Genomic DNA, 12,652 nt, shown 5'->3' with positions numbered 1-12,652 from the left:
GCTGCTGAACAAAGCTAGAGATTTGCATATATCAAAATGGACTGTTTCCATGTATAACCTAAAGGCCTAGTGAGTTCCTGGAGTGCAGGGAGTAGAAGGGCTCATATACCAATGGTAAACCATTAGCTTGTCTCTAAGGAACTGCTATGTACTTTAGAAGGATTTTTTATCTTAAGCCTAAAATATCATCCTTGAACTTCATAACCACCCAAGGGAGACTATCATGCAATTGTCAGCATCATTTCACTTTTAACTCTTCAAAATTAATTTTTTGACAAACTGATGGGGAACATTAGGGAGCAAATGTTATTTTCTATAGCTTTATCCAGTGCCATGCTTTCTACTGTCAAGGTTAATAGAGTCATTTCTAAATGATGACAGCCTGGGTATCCAGGTGGAGCAGTCTCTGGACGGCCCTTCCTTCAGTTTCTGTTCCACGCTTTGTCTTCACATTTGCTCCCATGAGTATTTTGTTACCCCTTCTGAGAAGGGCCAAAGCACCCACACTTGTTCATGAGCTTCATGTGGTCTGTGAGTTGTATCTTGGATATTGCAAGGTTTTGGGCTAATATCCAATTATCAGTGAGTACATACCATGTGTGTTCTTTTGTGATTGGATTACCTCACTTAGGATATCCATCCCTTGTGCAGACACCAAAGGTGGACACAGATGTAGTTTCCAAGAAGTATATGCTGACAGGAGTCTGATATAGCTGTCTCCTTAGAGGTCTGCCAGAGCTGAAAGGGTTTATGGCCCCATGAGAAGAGCAACAATTCCAACCAACCAGAGCTCCTAGGGTCTAAACCACCAGCCTGGGAGCACATAGTGAGGGACCCATGGCTCCAGCTGTATATGTAGGGGAGGATGACAGTGTCAGGCATAGGTGGGTGAGGAAGTCCTTGGTCCAGTGAAGGCTGGACACCCCAGTGTGGGGGAAATAGTGAGTGGGGAAGTAGGAGTAGGAGGGTGGGTAGGGTCATATCCTCATAAAAGCAGGAGGAGGGGGGATGGGATAGGGGTTTCCTGGGTTGGGGGAATGGGGATTATATCTGAAATGTAAATAAAATATCCAATAAAAAAATACAAAAAAAGGATGATAGCCCTGTATCTTTTATAATTTGTTTAGAGACAGTCTAATCAGCCCTACAACTCCAGATCCTTCCACCTGGGCATCTCAAGTGCTTAGGACTACATGCATGTCCTCTCACTCCAGGGTTCCTGACCTTTCTACACACTTTCTGCCTCTCTGTCTGTTCACCAACTCATTAAGGCTGCATACAGGAAATATAGTTCCTTTCCCAGTGAAGCATCTAAAGCTCAGCCTCTCAACTTACCTCCAGTGAAAACAGAACATAGATCCATAGGTGCCCTGCCTATTTCCGTAGGACCAGCTGACTATCTTATGAAACTACAAACAATTTTACCAAATAATGTTTGTTTGTCACCATTACTCCATACTATGTGTGTCCAAGCATTTGTCTGTACTTGGCTATATAGCTATGCAAATCTTTTATCATGCTTTCTCCGAGTCGTATGTACTCATTTCTGAAGGCTTCCATTGTCATATGAAAGTATTATGTTTCTATTTTACTAACCTGGCTCTCATTACACAGGTTACAGTCATGACCTATGTCATACACAAGGAAAAATGAATTAGGTATCTCACCTTTATTTGCCTATGCCTAAATTCTTGTTCAAAATTTGCTGCTACAATACATCTAGTGGCCATGATGTGATGATCATTTTTCTAGTCAGGGCTAAGACATGGTCTGCCTAACTCTAGTTTCTGTATTTGGTGTAACTAACATTTCTCATTCATGTTCACTCACATTGGTGGCCTAAAGATATATAGTATGGAAGGAAATGAATTTCTAATCATACATGTCTGTGTTACATACAAAGCAGATGTGCTTGTGTGTGTGTGTGTGTGCATGTTTGTATGTGTGTGTGTGTGTGTGTGTGTGTGTGTTCATGTGGTTTAATATCTATATGGCTCATGAAGAGGCCAGAGAGGCATGTTAGAAATATTTCTCTGTGACACCATAGAGACCATCTCTCACATGTGTCAGAGTATGTGTCTGGCATTCGTAGAGCCTCAATAGCATGCACGCATAAACACAGAAAGAAAGAGAGAGGGAGAGAGAAGGGGAAAGTAAGAAAAAGGGAAATGAAATAAAGAAGACAGGGGGAGGAAGGAGTAGCTAGAAAGGAAAGAGAAAAGTGAAGAAAATGAGCAAAGAAACAACTCTTGGTGACTGTGGTAATTAGCATGTACCACTAGCACATTTGAAAGCACAAGGAAATCACTATCCTGTGCAACTACTATATACAGAATAAGTGGCAGTAATAAACGATTAATTAAGCAAAATGAAAAATGTTGTGAGACAGAAGAATAAGGACCACAAGTCAATAAAAGTGATTTGGAGGCTACCAGTAGATCCACAAGTCTGACCCTGAACACAGGGCTTTCCTTAGTTTCCACATTCACCACTATAAAGGCTGTGGTGCAGCTTATCACCTGCGATGGCATCATTGTCATTGGAATGCATGTGACATTGCATACAGCATATGTGTATTGCTGGGTGTTTCTATGTAAGATTTATGAAAGGAACTGGAGTACATGGTTCGATAGATTTTAAGTCTATGTATGTTAGAGGATTAGAATGGGAAACACTGGTTCAGAATCTTGATGGGTAAGTAGTAAGAGGTATGTGTCAGCCAGTTCATCCTCCAGTGTGTTGTCAAGAGGAACAAGACCAACTTCCACCAGGAGAGAGCAGGCAGCGAGCTTCTACAACAGCTTCCTGGAGCAGTGGCACAAGAGATACAGACCACAGCTCATCAGAGATGGCAAGCTTGGTTCTTACACCCAAATGCGTGGTCAAAAAGATGGACCTTGACTATAGAAAGAGTCCCTGTTGCTAGAGCTGCTAACACTGATCAAAAGCATCTGTCAAAGCTAGAGAAACAGCAGCAGAGAAAAGACCAGAGTTAAGGGTCCTTCTAAGTCAAACAAAGAATAAAATGCACTCTGAAAAGGAGACCCCAACATCAGCAGTGAGATAGAGGGTAACGTGACTTCTGAGCCAGAGCTGTAGGTACAGAATCAGGAGCTCAACGAATTCCCAATAGGCAGAAATGGATCCTGAAATATTCAAGCCCCTACACTGCTTTAAGAATTTGGGACTCATATTTGAAAAGAAAATCTGAAATAAGACACCAGGCAACCTGAACTCCCCTGCAGAAATACACAAAAGGAACATTCTACTTTCTATATTTCTGTGGTCTGATGGGGTTGTGGGTATTGTGGAATGGGGGAATGTTCATGGGCGGCACACACTCCTGCCTTGTCTATGGACAGGGTTCATTGGTTTCCTTGTTTCCTAGCATATGTTGGCTGCTTTGGACTGGCAGCCCAACGTCATCTGTCCTCAAGTCTACCATGGTGTATTCTGTGTTCTGCTCAGTCTCCAGCATATTTCCACTGTCCATGGAGTCTACACCACTAAGTCACAAGACATGGCTGGTGTTAGGCAGCCAGCGATAACATTGAGTATGTGCCTTTGCATTTTGTAAATTTTCTTCTTTTTGTCTAAAAGTAAAAAAATCATAAAACCTTAAAAATGTGATTTGGGGTAAACAATATCGCTTAAATTATGCAAGAATAGGTTTGCAGTACTCTGAAATTGTGAATACTATCTGCTTCTGATAATTACCTTCCCAACAACTTGGTCATTTTTTTTAAATATTTTTAAATATTGGACACCAAAAATAAGTCTTGTATTTTATCACCTTTTCAAAAAAGTGACTTTCCACTAGTTTTCCCTTAGGTGGTCATTTTTCTAGAGGCAGAAACTGTGACAGATGATCCAATTCCACAAAACCAAAGCGAGTCCACCATTCTCTATTCAATTGAAAGCACAATCCATCTGTAAAGCTTTCTCCTCATGTGCTTCATGTAGAGAAAGTAACTGATACGTTGTAAACACGAAGCAGCTATTTTCCATTTCTTCTTGTTTCTGTAGCAATCAAAGGAGAGAGAGAGTTAAACATTTATTTACTTGTCAAACTGGACAAAGTTTTTCAAAGAGAAAAATGATGTGTCTTCTTAAACATTTTAGCAATTTTAGCTATCAAAAAGGACAGAGAAAAGAAAAAGAAATTGATTTCTGTTCAACCACTTTATTTTTTTTTTATTCAATGGGTAGGATTTTTTTCTCTTAGACATTTTTCTCTCTTTCAGATTTAAGGGGTGATATTAAGAATCATTTTGCAATGTTTCATAGAAACCTAACATTCTCTAAGAGACAGACTATTCTCTTCCTGAAAAATACAAGTGCTGCAAATTCTACTAGGCACTGAGATAATCTGGGATTCTGTTTCAGTCATTTCTAGTGAGGCAGTCCGCTGAGGCCTTAAAGAGCATGCTGATGTGTGATTCAGAGTATAAGCTGAAATAGAGACACTGGATATATAATATTGAATTTGTTTTAAATAATTCTTATTTTGCATGTGTAGGCATATGTAGGGTTATGTGTGTGTTTGTGTGTTCATGCATATGCCATGTATGTCATGTGAAGATCACAGGATAATTTTTCTATATTGGTTCTTTTGTTTCTCCTTGTTTTCTTTAGAGCAGTTTGTTTTTCGTATTATTTCTGCCCTGCTATTGACTCCAAGCTAGCTAGCCCACGATCTTCCCAGGGATTCCTCAATCACTCAGTTGCATGTTCTTATGGAAGTTCTGTAACTGTAGATGGATGACATCACTCCTGGATTTTTAAAGGTGGGTTAAAGAAATGGACCTCGGTTCAGTAAGTATTCACTACATCACTTTTACCTGCTGAGCCAACTGGTCAACCATTTGTAGTTTATTTTCACAAATTCTATACTGCATTTGGACAATTATCTCTAGATAGAACAGAGAACAGTGACATTTCCTTGATTCTAAGGTATTGACTCCTGTGATGCAAAGTAAATAAAAAACAAATACAATTTGGAGGAGGAATCCAGTGTCTTTCATTGCTAGTCATAGCAGTGCAACTTTCCAAAGGGCTCTCTCAGCTCCATGATATATTTTGGCCCTAAAGAAAATGTTCTTTCTGCAGACATTTTACACTAGTTTATGTTTTGATAAAAAGTTAGTAACTATGTAGCCATGGTTGGTCTAACATTTCCTATGTTGACCAGGTTTGCCTTAAACTCATAGAGATCTTCCTATTTCTTCCTCCTAAGTGTTAAGATTAAAGACCTGTTTCACCAAACAAGAGATTTGTGTTTTATTTTTTTTAACATTCTGTGAAATGAGAGTGTGTGTTATTATCAAACATCAGAACTTGTTAATAAGATCATTTCTTATAGATTTCCTATGCTATCTGCAAACACATCAGTTGACAGTATCAGCTTTATTCTTATCACAAAGTCGCATCTGTTTTCTTTTTCTCTCTTTCCTACTTACATACAGAATTCAGGACCAGGCTTGTGGGACTATCTCAATTTCTAGATCACCATGACACAGAATACCATTTCCAAAATGATTTGAACTAGAACAGCTATTGTTGGTTTTGATTCTGTAAAATTGCATGTGAAAAACTGAGTTAGAGGGCTGAGAAGATGGACAATAAAGTAATGGCTGTGCAAGTATGAGGCCTTTGTTTCAAGTTCAATATACAGAACACACACATTAATAGTGGACTTGTTAGAGAAGAAGAGGTAAGGAGTAAGACGGAGAGGAGCTGGTGGAAGAGGAAGACAAGCAAATAGACATGATAAGACACTCTTATAATTCCAGCACGACAGAGATAGAACATGATGGTACCTGGGGACTTGCTGGCAAGCCAGAATAGACAAACTAGTCCATGGAGAAGACCTGTCTCTACCGAGATTAGACTTTCACATATGTGTCCACATAACTCTCATGCATACCCTCCACTATACAAGATATCATGGACCTATGCCCATTCTTCTTCAGTGCCGAGGATGGCAGATTGTGCAAGTTTTTACTTCAATAGTATGAAATTTCTATGTTAGGAGAAGGCAAACTATAGTTTAACAACAATAGTAGGGATAAGTATTATTTTCCCTACAATCTTTAACATAAATGTATTTTCACACATATGGGATTAGTTAAACAAAATTAAAGGGAAGTGATGTAAGGAATTAAATTTAACATGCTCCTTGTAACACTACAGAGCCTGAATGGTCACCCTCCTCTGCTTTCATATTCTCAGACTTCTACTATAAACAAAAGTGTTTACAATATAAATAATATGCAAAGTGGATTGTAATTCTCATTTCAACTCCTGCATTAAAAATGTAAGCCTTAGGCTTGGTATTTATGTCTGTACCATTGTTTTCTAGCTCACCCTTTTAACTTCACCAATGTAATCACATTCTTCTACAGTATAAATTAAGAGGTAAGTGATATGTGCTGTGGGCACTACAGGGGAACATGATTTTGCATGGGCATGGAATGAAAAAAAATTTAAATAAGATCAATAGCTACATATTCTTTGGTGTTTTGCCCCTTTGTCTTTGAAAGCATTATATTTTTTTGATTTATGTTATTCATTTTTAACCAGAAAATATTAATACACCATTTATGAGTATATTAAATAAGTTCTTACCCTTGGGTATTTACACTTTGGTGGCCACAACAGATCATCAAAGAGAGTTTTCAACATTCTATCTCAACTCCTTCATATTACAGAGTAACATGTGCTACATCCCAGTAGAGAGAGAAAAATCTCAAAATGAGTGCTGTGGGAGGTACTGTGAGACTTCTGTAATATGTTTTATAATCTTTCTGGTTATAGTTGCAATAAGAAGCACTCCCCAGAAGAAGCAGTTTCTCTTCAATTCAAAGACAAGTGTTTAAATAAAAGCTAGTTCTCTCTTGATGCCTCTAAATGTCCTTTAACATGGAAACATCTAGCTTCACGAGGCACGAAGTTTCTCTGTGAGAGTTCACCTCACATCTTCAAGAAAGACCAGGCATCTTACTAGTAATAGGGGGACTGTGGCTTCCATGGAGAGAAGAAGAAAAATAAAATAAACAGACAAGCAAACACTCAAAAACAAACAAACAGAAACCAAAAAGATTGGTGCAGAATATGTGTTTCCATTATCATAAAACTTAACACTTTTGTGAGGGCCCTTAAACTAAAAAGCAACTGTTCAATTTGAAAGTAAAGATCATTGGCTTGTCATTTGTTTTTGTTGTTGTTGTTTGGTTTGGTTTTGTTTTATTGGATTTTTTATTACTTTACATTTCAGATGTCATCCCGTTTCCCCATCTCCACCCCCAGAAAACCCCTATGCCATCCCCCTCCTTTTTGCATTTATTCAATTTTAATTACATGCAAGTACTAAGGTCAGTTCTAGGTTGAGGAACTAGCAAATGCAATAAACAAATAGTCAAGGAACAAGCAGAACAAAAAACACAAATAGTCAAAAAATAAGCAAGGCAATAAATAAGGTTCCTTGATAACTTCCATGATCACTGTTTCTAAGGGTTTATCAGGATGATCAAAATATCTGAGCCTATTTCCCTGTCCTAGCCCAAAGTTATTTTCATGTCTGAAGCCTACTTATTTAAATTCCTGCCAGAAATTATTTCTTTGTTCGAGCCTAATGTCAGAATCCTGCCTGAAGTCCACTTCCTTGTCCTTGGCCAATGTCAGGTTGCTGCCAAGCAGCCCATTTCCTTGTCCTTGGCTCATGTCAGATTCTTACCAAGCAGCCCCCAAAACTCTCCCCCTTTTTTATTTCATAAACAAGACTGAGCCTGTCTTAGGTGGCTCTGACAAGGATGCCTTTCTTATCTGTTGTGAAACATGCATTATCAACAGCAATACACTTATGTCTTAGGTTGTTAAGGCTCTGCAGAATATTACCCATCCTTGGCTTCCCAGCCTATTAAATTAATAACACTGTCTGGGGGTCCATTTTTAGTTTCAAGCCAAGTACTTTGACTGCTAACAGGTTGATGTTGTTAAAGACAAGCTTTAACTTGATGGGCAGAAATAAAAGTATTTCCAGGACAAAAAGGGCTAGCATGATCAAGCTATATATGCCATTCTTGATGCTTGACCAAAATAGAAATACTGACCTCAGGCCTTGGGTAATTTTTTCAGCAATATCTGCTGCATCAACACTCAGCAGAGCAGCATTCTTTAAGTTCATAAGCTCACTATGCAAAGTTAAAACATCCATAGAGGTGGTAGAATAATGTCAAATACAATGCAAGTGTCTTTAAACTTTATCCTAATTATAATGACTATCATTGTAAATTTTAGAAGTAACATGAATCCAATGATATTTGGCATGACACTTGAGATGTCTCCTTACTCTTAAACTCTGAATCATTTCCCAGTAATTTTAATTAAAGAACATCAGTCCATTCTTCAAAATGCCTATCTAAATTCTCAACACATTAGTAAGGTTTTTTGCTAAATGATTAACAAAATTAGTTGTCTTAACTTCTTGTGTTAAAGCAATTGCAGAAGCAGTGGTGGTATCAATTAATGTAATAAAAACTGTTATACCAGAAATAATCAAGCTCACTACTATACCCGTGATAATCATGCTCACTACATTCTTACTTATGCTTAAAGCCTGGCTCATTTCTTCCAGTACTTGCATGCTTTTTGCAGAAGACCAAGGTTCTGTAATATTCGAGGCACTAATACAAAAGCTGGTTGATAGAACTTCATAACAGACATGCCAGGTTTCAGCACACTAACACAATTAGAAAGTATGCAATCAATGCAACTTACATTAAATACTGTAGAATAAACAGAAGTAATTTTAACTTGGCAATGAAAAAAGCCTTAACACAAGTACTAACACTTGTTTGAAATCCAGGTCCTGTTTCAGCTTTATATCTTGCAAACATAACAACATAGAGAACTGCAGCTAACTTCCAAATATGTCTCTGAAAATATCCAGAACCAGCTTTTCAAATGAAGATTGTTATTTCCAATATTGAATTGATTTCTAGACCAGTCCATAATTGAGTCCAAATAACTAGTCACATTTAAAAAAAAGATACAAGAGTTATTATAATGTCTCTTTTTGATTCTCTGTTCCACAAGGTCTAAAACCATGAGGTAAGGAAACTTGTTCCATCTGGGAGGTAGGCAAGCAAAAGTGGGTCAGGAACATATGTCCAATACAGCTTCCCAGGCACCATTGTCAGGGCACTCAGCAAGCTTATAGGTCAGCATCATTCTTTGTCCTGGCATCAGCATGTCTCACTCTTCGCTCTGGCAGCCACCATGCTCCTTCAGCATCCTGCATAAAAAACACAAACATGACCTCTTACCCATATTATGTACCTCATCAGGATCATGCCATATGCCATTAAGTAGATCCTTCCTTTTCACCTATACATAAGTATGCCTCATTGTAGGGTGACATAGGCACTCAGCAGAAAGTTTCTTGGCATCCAAACTTTAAAAAATAATTAAAATAAAAAGAATATGATTTAAATAAATTTATGTTGTACATATATACCTCCCCCTTTTTTATTTTATGAAATTATTGTTTTGAAGTTCCTTTAGCCCCTTCCACGGTACATTGTCCTTGAGGAGTATAAGGAATCCCAGTAATATAGGTAAAACTAAATTGTTGACAAAAAAGTCCCAAATCCTCAACTGAAATAGCCAGTACTATTATTTGTTTGCTGTTGTGTTTTATTTTTTTAATTATTGATAATTTATTTATCTACATTTCAGATGTTATTCCCTTTCCCCATTCCCAACCACCCAGTAACCCCTTATCACATCCCTCTTTTCCCTATTTCTATGAGGGTGTGCCCCAACCCATCTACCCACTCCCATCTCCATGCCCTTGAATTCCACCACACTGGCGCATCCAGTCTTCACTTGACCAAGTCCCTCCTCTCCCACTGATGCCTAACAAGGCCATCCTCCACTAAATGTACAACTGGAGCCATGGGTTTCTCCATGCGTGTTCCCAGGTTGGCTGTTTAAGCACTGGGAGCTCTGGTTGGTTGATATCGTTGTTCTCCCCATGGGCCTGCAAGCCCCTTCAACTCCTTTAGACTTCTAACTCTTCCCATTGGGGACCCATGTGGAGAGCCGCGGTGAATGGTGACAGTATTCGCCTTTATAAGATGGCGCTGGCATCCGGTGCTCTCCCAAGTTTACTGATTAACTGTCCATTGTGCAAGTGGAAAATGCGCGCCAAGTCACAGCCCATCCCGGGGCGTATATGCGCTCCTGAGCAAACAGCCAACCAGAAATGTACACGCAGCTCCAGGGTGTATTTAAGCAGTGCCTTTTCGGCGCCCGGGGTCTTCCTCTTCACATCGCAATAAAAGATTTGCTGCAGAAGGATCCTGCTGTCTGCGTGCATTCTTGCTGGCGAGATAATTGCGCGGGGCACAGACACAGTGATTTGTTCAACGGTTAACTGCAAGCCTCCAGCTCTGTATATGTCATGTCCTGGCAGAGCCTCTCAGGAGACAGGTATATCAGACTCCTGTTAGTATGCCCCTCCTGGCATCCACAACAGTGTTTGCATTTGGTGATTGCACATGGGATGGATCCCCAGGAGGGGCAGTCTCCAGAAGGTTCCTCTTCCAGTATCTGCTCTACACTTTGTCTCCTTATTTGCTCCTGTGAATATTTTGTTACTCCTTCTAAGAAGGACTGAAACACCTACACCTTTGTATTTTTTCTTCATCTTGAGCTACATGGGGTCTGTGAGTTGTATCTTAAATATTGTGAGCTTTTGGGCTAATATCCACTTATCAGTGAGTGTATACCATGTATGTTCTTTTGTGATTGGGTTATCTCACTCAGGATGATAGTTTCTAGTTCTATCCATTTGTCTAAGAATTTCAAAAATTCATTGTTTTTAATAGCTGAGTAGTACTCCTTTCTGTAAATGTACCACATTTTCTGTATATATTCCTCTGTTGAAGGACATCTGAGTTCTTTTCAGCTTCTGGCTATTATAAATAAGGCTGCTATGAACATAGTAGAACATGTGTCCTTGTTATATTTTGGTGTATCTTTTGGGTATGTGCCTAGGAGTGGTATAGCTGGATTCTCAGTTAATACTATGTCTAATTTTCTGAGGAAAGGACAGTCTGACTTCCACAGTGGTTGTACCAGACTACAATCCCACCAACAATGGAGGAGTGTTTCTCTTTCTCTACATCCTGACCAACATCTGCTATCACCTGAGCTTTTGATCTTAGCCATTCTTACTGGTGTGAGGAGGAATCTCAGGGTTGTTTTGATTTGCATTTTCTTGATGACTAAAGATGTTGAACATTTCTTTAGATGCTTCTCAGCCATTCAATATTCTTCAGTTGAAAATTCTTTGCTGAGTTCTGTACCCCATTTTTAATAGGGTTATTTGACTGTCTGGAGTCTAATTTCTTGAGTTCTTTGTATATTTTGGATATTAGCTCTCTATCAGATGAAGGACTGGTAAAGAACTTTTCCCAATCTGTTGTTTGCTCTTTTGTCCTGTTGACTGTGTCCTATGCCTTACAGAAGCTTTGCAATTTTATGACATCCCATTTGTCAGTTCTTGATGTTACAGCATAAGCTATTTGTATTCTGTTCAGGAACTTTTCCACTTTCTCTTCTATTAGTGTTAGTGTATCTGGTTTTATGTGGGGGTCCTTGATCCAGTTGGACTTCAGTTTTATACACAGAGATAAGAAAGGATCAATTTGCATTCTTTTACATGCTGATCTTCAGTTGAACCAGCACCATTTGTTGAAAATGTTGGGTTTTTTTCCCACTGAATAGTTTTAGTTCCTTTGTCAAAGATCAAGTGACCATAAGTGTGTGGGTTCATTTGTGGCTCTTCAATTCTATTTTGATCAATTTGCCTGTCTTTATACCAATACCAATACCATGCAGATTTTATAAATCACTATTGCTTTGTAGTACAGCTTGAAGTCAGGGATGACGACTTCCCCAGAAGATCTTTTATTGTTGAGTATAGTTTTTGTTATCCTGGGTGTTTTGTTATTCCAAATGAATTTGAGAATTGCTCTTTCTAACTCTGAGGAAAAATTGAGCAGGGATTTTGATGGGGATTGCACTAAATCTGTAGATTGCTTTCAGCAAGATGGCCATTTTTATTATATTAATCCTGCCAATGTATGAGCATGGGAGATCTTTTCATCTTCTGAAATTTTCTTTGATTTCTTTCTTTAGGAACTTGAAGTTCTTGTCATACAAATCTGTCATTGCTTGGTTAGATTCACATCAATGTATTTTATATTATTTGTGACTATTGTGAAGGGTGTCAGTTTCATAATTTCTTTCTCAGCCTGTTTATCCTTTGAGTAGAAGAAGGCTATTGATTTGTTTGAGTTAATTTTATTTCCAGCCATTTTGCTGAAGTTGTTTATCAGGTTTAGGAGTTCTCCTGTGGAAGTTTTGGGATCACTTAAGTATTCTATCATATCATCTGCAAATAGTGATATTTGGACTTCTTCCATTCCAACCACCTATAAGTAACATTAATTTTCTTCTCTTAGGGAACAAATGTCTAACCAGGTAGGTTCTGTAAATAGTAACAAGACTCTGCAGATTGGGGATTCCTAGAACTGGAGAGAGAGAGGGAAAGGAGGAGAGAGAGAGAGAGAGGGGGAGGGGG

At 38.6% G+C, this 12,652-nt stretch overlaps 1 pseudogene; it reads left to right on the top strand.

Annotated features, from left to right (window-relative positions):
* The first annotated feature begins 2,016 nt into the window (after positions 1 to 2,016).
* On the top strand, positions 2,017 to 3,099 carry LOC114639129 (annotated as a pseudogene).
* Positions 3,100 to 12,652: the final 9,553 nt, after the last annotated feature.

The sequence above is a fragment of the Grammomys surdaster genome, unplaced genomic scaffold, assembly GCF_004785775.1.
Source record: "Grammomys surdaster isolate TR1022 unplaced genomic scaffold, NIH_TR_1.0 125685, whole genome shotgun sequence".
NCBI lineage: Eukaryota > Metazoa > Chordata > Mammalia > Rodentia > Muridae > Grammomys > Grammomys surdaster.
Note: the sequence above shows the minus strand (reverse complement) of the source record. Positions and strands in the feature narration are given on the sequence as shown.